Here is a 10,340-nt window from a genome sequence, read left to right as displayed (position 1 = left end):
CCCTGTTGAGAAGGTGGAGGGAGTATTTTGAGCAGCTGATGAATGAGGAAAATGAGAGAGAGAGAGAAGGTTGGATGACGTGGAGATGATAAAGCAGGAAGTGAATAGGATTAGTAAAGAGGAAGTGAGAGCAGCGATTAAGAGGATGAAGAATGGAAAGTTGGTGGGACCAGATGACATACCGGTAGAAGCATGTAGATGTTTAGGAGAAACGGCAGTGAAGTTTTTAACCAGATTGTTGAACAAGATTTTGGATAGTTAGAGGATGCCTGAGGAATGGAGTAGGAGTTAGGGAGTATAAGAATAAGGGAGATGTGCAGACCTGCAATAACTACAAGGCAAAAAAAAGTGGATAAATAAAGTGGATTAGTTACACCTTGAAGTTATGGGAAAGAATAGTGGAACAGTTGACCATCTGTGAGCAACATTATAGTTTCATGCTGAGGAAGAGCACAACAGACATATTATTTGCTTTGAGAATGTTCATGTAAAAGTATAGAGAAGATCAGAATGAGTTGCATTGTGTGTTTGTGGATTGAGAAAAAGCGTACAACAGGGTGACGAGAGAAATTGTGATATTGTATGAGGAAGTCAGATGTGTCAGAGAATTACGTGAGGCTGGTGCAGGACATGTATGAGGACAGTGTGACAGCGGTGAAGCGTGCAGTAGGAACGACATCCTGGTTCAAGGTGGATGTGGAACTGCATCAAGAATCGGCTCTAAGCCCTTACTTGTTTGCAGTGATGATGGATAGGTTGACGAATGAGGTCAGACAGGAGTCTCCATGGACTATGATGTTTATGATATTGTGATCTGTGGTGAGAGTAGGGATCAGGTAGAGAAGAGAGGTGGAGGTATGCACCTGGAGAGGTGGAGGTATGCGCTGGAGAGAAGGGGAATTAAAGTCAATAGGAGTAAGACAGAGTACATGTGTGTGAATGAGAGGGAGGGCAGTGAAGTGGTGCAGATGTAGGGAGAAGAGGTGGTGAAGGTCGATGAATTTAGGTACCTGGGGTCAACAGTGCAAAGTAATGGAGAGTGTGTTAGAGAAGTGAAGAAAAGAGTGCAGTGGGTGGAGAAGAGTGACAGAAGTGATTTGTGATAGAAGGGTATCTGCAAGAGTGAAAGGGAAAGTTTATAGGACTGTGATGAGACTTGCGTTGTTGAGACAGTGGCAATGACTAAAAGACAGGAGGTGGAGCTGGAGGTAGCAGAGCTGAAGATGCTGAGATTTTTAATTGTGACTGATGACGATGGACAGGATTAGAAATGAGTTTATTAGAGGGACAGCAGATGTAGGACGTTTTGGAGACTTTCTTTCAAATGTATTTTTAATTTTTTTTAATATAGCACTCACATGGGATGCATACAACATAAATATTATTTAAAAGAACAATATGTGGCTTGAACTGGCACAAAACAATAAAGTATTTAAACAAACAGAATTCAAAACAGTGATAATATTCTAAAATAGTTTGCCATAAATAAAAATAAATCTAAACAGATAAGCAAACAAATAAGAACAAATAAGAAACATAAAAAAAAACATAAAATGTAAGCTTCAGAAAATAATCAGGAGGTAACCCTTAGAGCGAAATCATTATTCTTTTTTTATTAGTACAGGTTGTTTTAGCATATATTGCTAAATATAGTACTCAAATAGTGCTCTTATAAAGTGATGAGCAAAGAGAATCATATAATTGTTTTAGATCAATAATAATATTAAAAAACATTTATAAAATACCATATACCATCCAACTCCTTTGACCCTGATTCCCAAATCAAAAGCAGTACATTATTTTTATAATAAAAAATTGTGTTGTAAACAGAGAAAAAATTCTCAAAAATCCTTTGCATAATCACATTCCAAAAAATAAATGTAATATTGTTTATAAGAATTACAAAAAAGTGAAGAATTAAAGTTCATAGTTAAAAGTTTGTTCATCTTGATTCATTTGTATTCATTAATCCACCACTGATCTCACTAAAACTTTCTTTCGGCTTCTCCCGTTAGGGGTCACCACAGCGGATCCTCCGCACATTTGATTTGGCACATGTTTTACGCTGGATGCCCTTCCTAACGCAACCCTCCCCAATTTATCCGGGCTTGGGACCGGCACTAAGAGTGGCTGGGGATGGTTCCCTGACCGGGAATCGAACCCGGGTCGCAGCGGTGAGAGCGCTGCATCTTAACCACTAGACCACCAGGGGACCACAACCACCACTGATCTCACTAAAACACTTTATTTCTCACAATCAAAAGAGAAACAATTAAAACTGATCATGTCAATTTTCATAACATCTTAGTGTTGAAATATAAAGCACAATATGAGAGATGAGGATATAATTAAAAGAGAATCGGCAGCAGGTCCTCAAGGAGTTTTAGCTGGTGTCTTCACCATAGTAACAGTCGATAAGGCTCATGTTAGGTACTGTAGGATTTACTGCTAGATTTTACACAACAAACTTATGGATAAACGGTATTTCTCAGATTAGTAATGGCAGTATTTAGAAGCGATTGCCGTAGCATAAATCTGCAGTCTTGTTAATTAACTGGGAGAATATATTTTGACTGGAAGGAACCACGGATGATGGTTTATAATTGTGAGTAGCTTACATTCTATTTATAGAATGTAAGCTACATATCTATTTTATATCTATTGATTCTTGTCCATGAACAAATTAATTCCGTGACCATATCACGAAATGCCGTGAAACTGGGTTGGAGATACACTGGAAGGTTCAGTTACACTAGAAAACAACACATTAATTGGCTGCCTGGCTTTACATACCATGAACAAGTATGCTGTGAATGCTAGTATTGTAGGAAAACTGGATTGATCTCAACATCATATCACATGGCTCTTATATATTTGTTCTACCTTTAAGCTCAAATTAAATCTTTTATTTAAACCATCTCCCTCAGGATGGTATGGGGAAGTCCTAGTTTTAGTTTTAGTTACACCCAATTTACAACAAAATAGCTTAATCAAATCTGCCCCAAACTGGAAACCTTGCAATTATTTAGGAACACCATGTTCTTTAATATACTGCTCAAGAATACAGTGTACAACAGTTAAAGCCCTTTGGTCTTTCATAAGGTTACAAATTCACATATTTGGTGAATTAGGGCTTAAGGACTTGAAGAACTGAAACATATCTATACCCTGATGGTGTCACAGGAAGCTAAGTAATGTCAACTGCCACCTTTTCAGAAGGATTACTGGTAACAATAGTCTGTAAGGGAGCTATTCTTTGAGGAACTGACATAGCTCTAGTGTGACATGCAAGACATTGCTGGCAGTAGTCTCCTATGTCTCTAGTTATTATTAGACAAAAGAAATGTTCTTTGGCCCAGCAAAGTGTCATTTTATGACTAAGATTTCCCAGCCTAAACATGTACAAATTTTAACACCTAGGGTATAGTTTCCCTGGGAATGACAACATGAAGAGTAGGTGACTCTTTTAGTTTATTACAGGAGAATGGTAAATTTTGCCATCCTGCAAATGTAGATTATCAAACTGTTGCTAGTATACTTAATAAGCTCAGCTGAACCTTTCTTCACTGACCAAGTGTATTATAATTTTTCTGATATTGGGGCATATCAACTGACAGAGTTTGAGAAAGATCTAAGGCAGCATAAGCAGAAACATGGCACTGAATTCCAAATGTCTTATTTTGTGTGGATATGTGTGGCCTGAGTTAGGTTGAGGAGTTTGTAAAAAATGTCTGACTGACTAAACAATCACCCACCAATCCCTGTCAAAGATGGACCAGTTATATTCGGCTGTGCTTAACACATTACTACCTTTTTAATTCCCTGCTGAACAGAGCCAATGACATGGTCGGAAGAATCATTGGGAAAAAAAAGGTTCACCTGAAATCAGGGTAGGTAATATTCAATTCAATTCAATTCGATTCGATTCGATTCGATTCGATTCGATTCGATTCGATTCGATTCGATTCATTTTTATTTGTATAGCACTTTGAACAGTGGACATTGTCTCAAAGCAGCTTTACACAGATAATGTGATAAGAAAGAATGAATAAGATTGTTCTTTATGTGTCATTTTGTCCATAATGAGAAAGCTGGTGGCGAATGTGCCAAGAAAAAAACTCCCTAACATAATAATGGAAGGAGATTATAAAACATTGTGGCAAAAAAAAAACTTTGATAAAATGGCAATGATATAAACAGAGGCCTATGAAAGCCCTAACCTCTGTGGGTGTAGTAGAACGAGGCCAGGCCAACACTTTCTTGCTGAAGTTGAGGTCTGGTTGAATGCCATCTTTGTAAACCACATTTCCTAGAAAGTACAGACAGAGTGCATACAAGCGGACATTTCGGAGTTTGTAACCTGTCTGTCGTAGTGTGCTAAGCATGTCTATGAGATTAACAATGTGATCTTTAAACATCTTACTAAAGACTATTATGTCATCAAGAGAAAACACAGTCTTATTAAACATTATTAAGCATTATTAAGGCCCACTGGTATCACCTTGGAGTGATAATGAGTAAAAGCTATTTTCTTCTTACTAGTATCATCCATTTGGATTTGCCAATAGTGACTTGACAAGTCCAGCATACTAAACAAGGTAAGTCGACAAAGGGCAGCACATGGCAGTGAATGTGCATCTTTGACAATAATAGGGTTTAAACAAATGTAATCATTGCAAGATCTGTAGGAACAGTCCTTCCTACAAATCAGAATGATTGGGGAGGCCTGTAGGCTATGGCTAGGCACAAATAAGTCAGCATCAAGACTTTTCTGTACTTGTTTCAATCTCTGCTAAATGAGGAACTGACACCTGTAAGAGCAGGGACACATTACTGCAAAATGGCAATGCTTGTACAACAGTAAAACAGGGCATCCTGTCCAAAAGTATTTAGGGGTTTAGGTGGCCAGTGTATTAGGTGTTTAAATATAATCCTTCACCTTCATTAATACAAACTGTCATCATTATTGCATTATCATAGAATCACAGACTATGCTGGGAACAAAGTGGAAAACTGAAGATAGTCTAACTCCACAAAGTCCTAACATCAGTGGGGAATGGTCAGGGGCAGCAAAGCCTTCTCTGCTATCTCAGAAGCTAGCTGGCCCAGAATAGTGTCAGCTTTTTTCCGTCCTCTGATTGGTTGGTCAGAGAGAAACTGTTACAGCCAAGTATGACTGGCAAAACACATATGTAGCACTCTGCACACATTAATACATCTGAGTTAGACTTTTTTATGCCTATGGAGGAAGAGAATTGTATTTGGTCTCGGACATATTTAAAAATACATTTTGAAGAAAAGCTAGACATCGTGAGAAGAGGTCGGCCAACCCCAAAGCTAGCTAGCTTGTCTCAGCTAAGGAAAGGGTTTGTTTGCCACTTCCAGACCAGTGAATACAAGCGGTACCACTGGCTTACAGCCTCTGAGGAGCGGTGCAAATTATGAGGAGGCATTATATATGTATGCTAGTTTTTAAATGGTTCCAAGGATGTCTGCTTATACAGCTTGGTTAGGTGTTTGTTAGAGTTCACAGTTTTGATTGAAATTGTTATAACACCCATAAGGGGACCTTTAGCATTTTCTTCTTAGTGGGGTACATATGAAGAGTGAGCACTGCAACAGTACTGAGCCACTAAATCGAAAAAGCCTTTTGTAAACCCAAGTTTAAAAAGATTTAAATCACATTGTTTGTATGAACAAAAATAAATACAGAAATATATATAAAAAAGTTCTATTGAAAGACTTGCACATGCACAGAGTAACGGACTTTGCTTATAGGCAAGCTTAAAACACCCACTCCATGATCGTCTAAATACACTGCCTCTTTTAATTACTTTTTTACTATTCCCCTCTTCATTTGTTATTAATGCTCAACTTTTTGTAAATAATTCTTCCTGTCTTTAACAGGTTAATTAAAGTTGAGTTGCAAGTTTCAACAGCTTATAAATTAATTCTGGTTATAGAAATGCACACAAGACAAATATAATTTTACCTGATCCTCCATCTACTTTTATTTGCCCAAAGCATGTTTAGGTGGTATATATAGTAGGTTTAAAAAGGTGTATGATAGGCAGAAAGGGAAATGTGATTTCTGCCAATGCTTTGTGTGAGTCTATCTGGACTAATGTATAGATAGTTAGTAGAATGTGGATCACAAGTGGATGTGGTGGATTCATTTAATGCCTCATTACTCCTTACTAGCTGATTTCAGACCCCCTTTTATACAATCCTGCTCACAAGCAGAAGAAAATGTCATACACACAGGGTAGATGTAGCTGCTTTTTACTGTCTTTATACTTTTTTGCTACCTTACTGTTTTCCCTCACCTAATTTTTACTGTGTTACTTGACAAACTTGCTCAATTATCATGACTTTTCTACTGCATGAATGTTCACAAGAAGACAGGAACCTTCGCACAGTTCAAACAAAATCTTGTGAAAGGATCTAATTGGGTGGAGCTTGCCATAGTAAATGTTGTTGATTGGTCAATCTCTTGACACACCGAATGACATAACATACTTGCCATTCAAATAATGATTGCACCACAAGTAAGGTGTATTTTTGAGTATTCTTTTTTATTTCTTAGTGACTGTACTGTCCACGTGGTTCATTGTTTTTTATAAAAAAAATAATAATTATTATTTTAAAAACATGAAAAATTTGCCAGATTATATGTTGAACATGTTTGTCATGATGCACCATTCAGGGATACTATCCAATATTAATGAGGAAGAAATACATTTTAGTCATGTTACAATTTAGTTTCAGGCTGAGTCCAACTGTTTGCCTGACTTCTAATTTACTGTTATTTTATTTCAGTGGATGAACAGTATCCTTTGAATGGTCTATGTAAAGATTCTTTATTAATATTAGGAAACTAGAAATCGGGTATTTCTCCACTAAATAAAAAAATGGAATCTATGGAAAGGAGAGCAAAGCACTTTCTTGAGAAAACCAGTGAGGATAATAAGAAGAGGACCTTCTATTCAGATTTAAACAATGCATTATAATCAATTAGCCATGCAATGTAGACAAACAAGAGATCTTGACAAAAAAATTATTTGCTGCTGCTAAAACAACTACTACTACCGTTATTAATAATAATAATAATAATAATAATAATAATAATAATAATAATAATAATAATAGCCCTTTCCTGTTTGCAGTGGTGATGGACAGGTTGATGGACGAGGTCAGACAGGAGGTGGAGCTGGAGGTAGCAGAGCTGAAAATGTTGAGGTTTTCGTTGGGAGTGACGAGGATGGACAAGATTAATATTTTGATATATAGATTTATATATCATTTAGAAATTAGTTTATTAGAGGGGCAGCGCATGTAGGATGTTTTGGTGACAAGGTGAGGGGGGCGAGATTGAGATGGTTTGGACATGAGGGGAGGGACATGAATTATATTGGTAGAAGAATGCTGAGGATGGAGCCACCAGGTAGGAGGAAAAGAGGAAGACCAAGGAGGAGGTTCATGGATGTGGTGAGGGAAGACATGCAGGTAGTTGGTGTGAAAGAGGCAGATGTAGAGGACAGGGTGGTATGGAGACGGATGATCCGCTGTGGCGACCCCTAATGGGAGCAGCCGAAAGAAGAAGAATACCAATAACAATAATAATATTTTCCATTATAGTGCAATCAATGTCATAGAACATTCAAATAAGCATAAAAGAAAATAGTAAAAAGACATAGAAAGACGAAAGGGAAGGTGGAAGAAAGGGTATGACTATATATTTTTAGGCTCTTGTAGTGTATTGTATTTTACTCTTTATAGGCTACTCTATATAGTTTCTACTTACTGACTAAACATGAATTCAAATTAAATTTTTATTTATTAACTAAGAAGGTTTTTAAAACCATTTGGGTAATTCCAAGTGTTTTGGAAGTCAAAGTACCTGGACTTGCCATTTATCTGTGGGGCTTCATCAGTTCAGTTATATACGAGAAATCATATATCAGTCTTAGCAAATGGCATCCAATCATTGTGCACTGTAGTTTAGCGATGGTGCATGGCACAATCGGTGCTCTCTGCGGCTGCATGAGGTTTTTAATCGTCTCTGTGGCCTGACTTGCAGCACCAATGTGCATCTTCAGAGTTAGTGGAAGGCAGCCACTCTGCTGAAATGTGCAAATGGCTTTGCGTGGATTAATGAACTGGAAAGACTGTTGAGCTGCATTGAAAATGAGGTTTACTCTTAGCCCTGCTTCTCTCTGCAAAGAAAAAAAGCATATTCCCCATTAGCTTTGCCCCCAAGATATCCAAGCAAGTAAAAATGCGTGCCTTTGTTCCAGGTTTGGGGCCGATAAATGCTTTCTGTATACCATAAATGTCACAATAGGGTAACTTTATCAAGAGCAGTATGGGGGAGGAGAAAAGTGGTGGGTGGCAGGAAAGGCAATTTCCATACAAAAGTAGATGTGTCGATTTAAGAATTATGGTATTATTAGTGGGGCAGGCATGTAGCTAACAGGAAAACAACTTGATTCATTATATTTCCAGGGTTGCATTACCTCTTTGCATTTTTTCTCCTCTAACCAAGGATGTTGATACTATTTAAGTGCAAATGATACTGGGCTTTTAGTGAGCACCCAACAAACGTATGTACTTAGGGTATTTTACCTTTTTTTAGCCAGTGCCCTCAGCTCAGTAATTACTCCCTAGTATAAGTGAGACTAGTGTGACTGTCTCACTAGAACCCCTGAAGCACCAATAATAAACACTGGCCTCTTTTTTAGCTACACTGCATGCCACATTCTGTGGATTATTCAAAAGCTTTGCAAGTGTAGTCAAATCACTGTGCTGCAATTCTTTGTAGTTTCACTGTTACAGTTGCAATATAAAATCCTATACTGTGTTGTATTAAATCTATTCAATATTTTTTATTAGCAGCAATATTAGGTTGAAAAATTGCCAGTAATTTAATTAAGTGCAATCTATATGAAATAAAGCTGTAATGCTTGACTAGCATAGTTCACAGTCATACAGTAGCATAATTCAAAGTTTTACCTTTGGTTATTAAAAGTGGTTATTGTAAACAAAAAGTGTTTAAATGCAAAAAAAAGTAAACAGTATTAAAAAAATAATAATTTAATGCCGCTTGGCTAACTTATAGTATATATTTATATTAAAGTTTATGTTTATACTAACAGCATAACATTTTATTATCTTTTATTGCATGCCTGTACCCATTCCTATTTTAAGTTAAGCTGTTGATTATTAAATAAAGTGCTCTTTTTCATTATTTTACCTAGCATTATCACAACTTTCTGATGAATAAGAAAGGCAATCGAATTCCTCATTGCTCATATTACTGGTGATTACAGTAATGTCCAAATAAAGCTAAATCTTGCAAGAAGTTTGGAAGACAAGCAAACTGCATGGTTTGTTTCTAAGACATCCAAAAATGTTCTTCAGTTAGCATTTCAGTGATTGCTCCTAAATCGATGAAAAGGGGAAAAATATCCCAGACCTAATCATTCCAATCTACCTGTAATGAAAAGCTGGCAGTGATGACAGCAATTATGGAAACAGGGTGGAGAGAAATCAGCACGAGGGAGTCAGGGACTGAATGAGAGAGAATATGAGTGAAAGCACGTGTGGAGGTGCAGAAAGCGTGTGAATGATAGGGACGTGGACTATCTCCTCTAATCAGTTTGAACTTGATGAAAGCTCACTGCCTTGCATGTTAAGAAGCATGATCAGGGAAGTGAATTGCACCAGAGTGCTGAGCCGTAACCGATGACCAACCAAACATAATGAAAAACCTCAGAGTGCACATTCTGAATTGTGTGATTATATTCAGGTTAGCCAGTCTGTGTTTTAGTAATATTGTTCTGCTTGAGGGCAAAGATCACTTATCTAGTGTCAACAGGAGAGAAGTGAATCTTTCTCTTCCTCTTCTTACTGAAACTTTTGTCATTATGTTATGCAAAATGTATTTGAAAATGTTTAGTTGTAGAATTTTTCTGCTAAACTAGAGAGCTAAAGAACTTGTAGAGCTAAATAAGCAAACAATATAACTATTGTGATATATTTGACTGGTATTTCTACTATTAAATGAATTTGTATAAATTATCATGTGATTATATGCTGCAGTTCTAGTACCCCTTAATTTGTTTGATAATTTCCTTCACACACAGGAGTAGTTATGGTGTATTTTTAAATGTCTTATTTCTTATTTGTAATTTTAAGTTTACTATAGGTATTTTCAGTATGCACAATATTTGGGATTTGTTATTAACTTTTTTTTTTTTTTTTTTTTTATATACTGAGAGGATTGGATCCGATCCCTATGGAAATGGTGATCCTATTATTATTTACTAGCAGTCAGCTAG

Source organism: Silurus aristotelis, assembly GCF_946808225.1.
Source record: "Silurus aristotelis genome assembly, chromosome: 14".
In the NCBI taxonomy this organism is placed as follows: Eukaryota; Metazoa; Chordata; class Actinopteri; order Siluriformes; family Siluridae; genus Silurus; species Silurus aristotelis.
The sequence above is the reverse complement of the archived record's forward strand: the minus strand, read 5'-3'. Positions refer to the sequence as shown.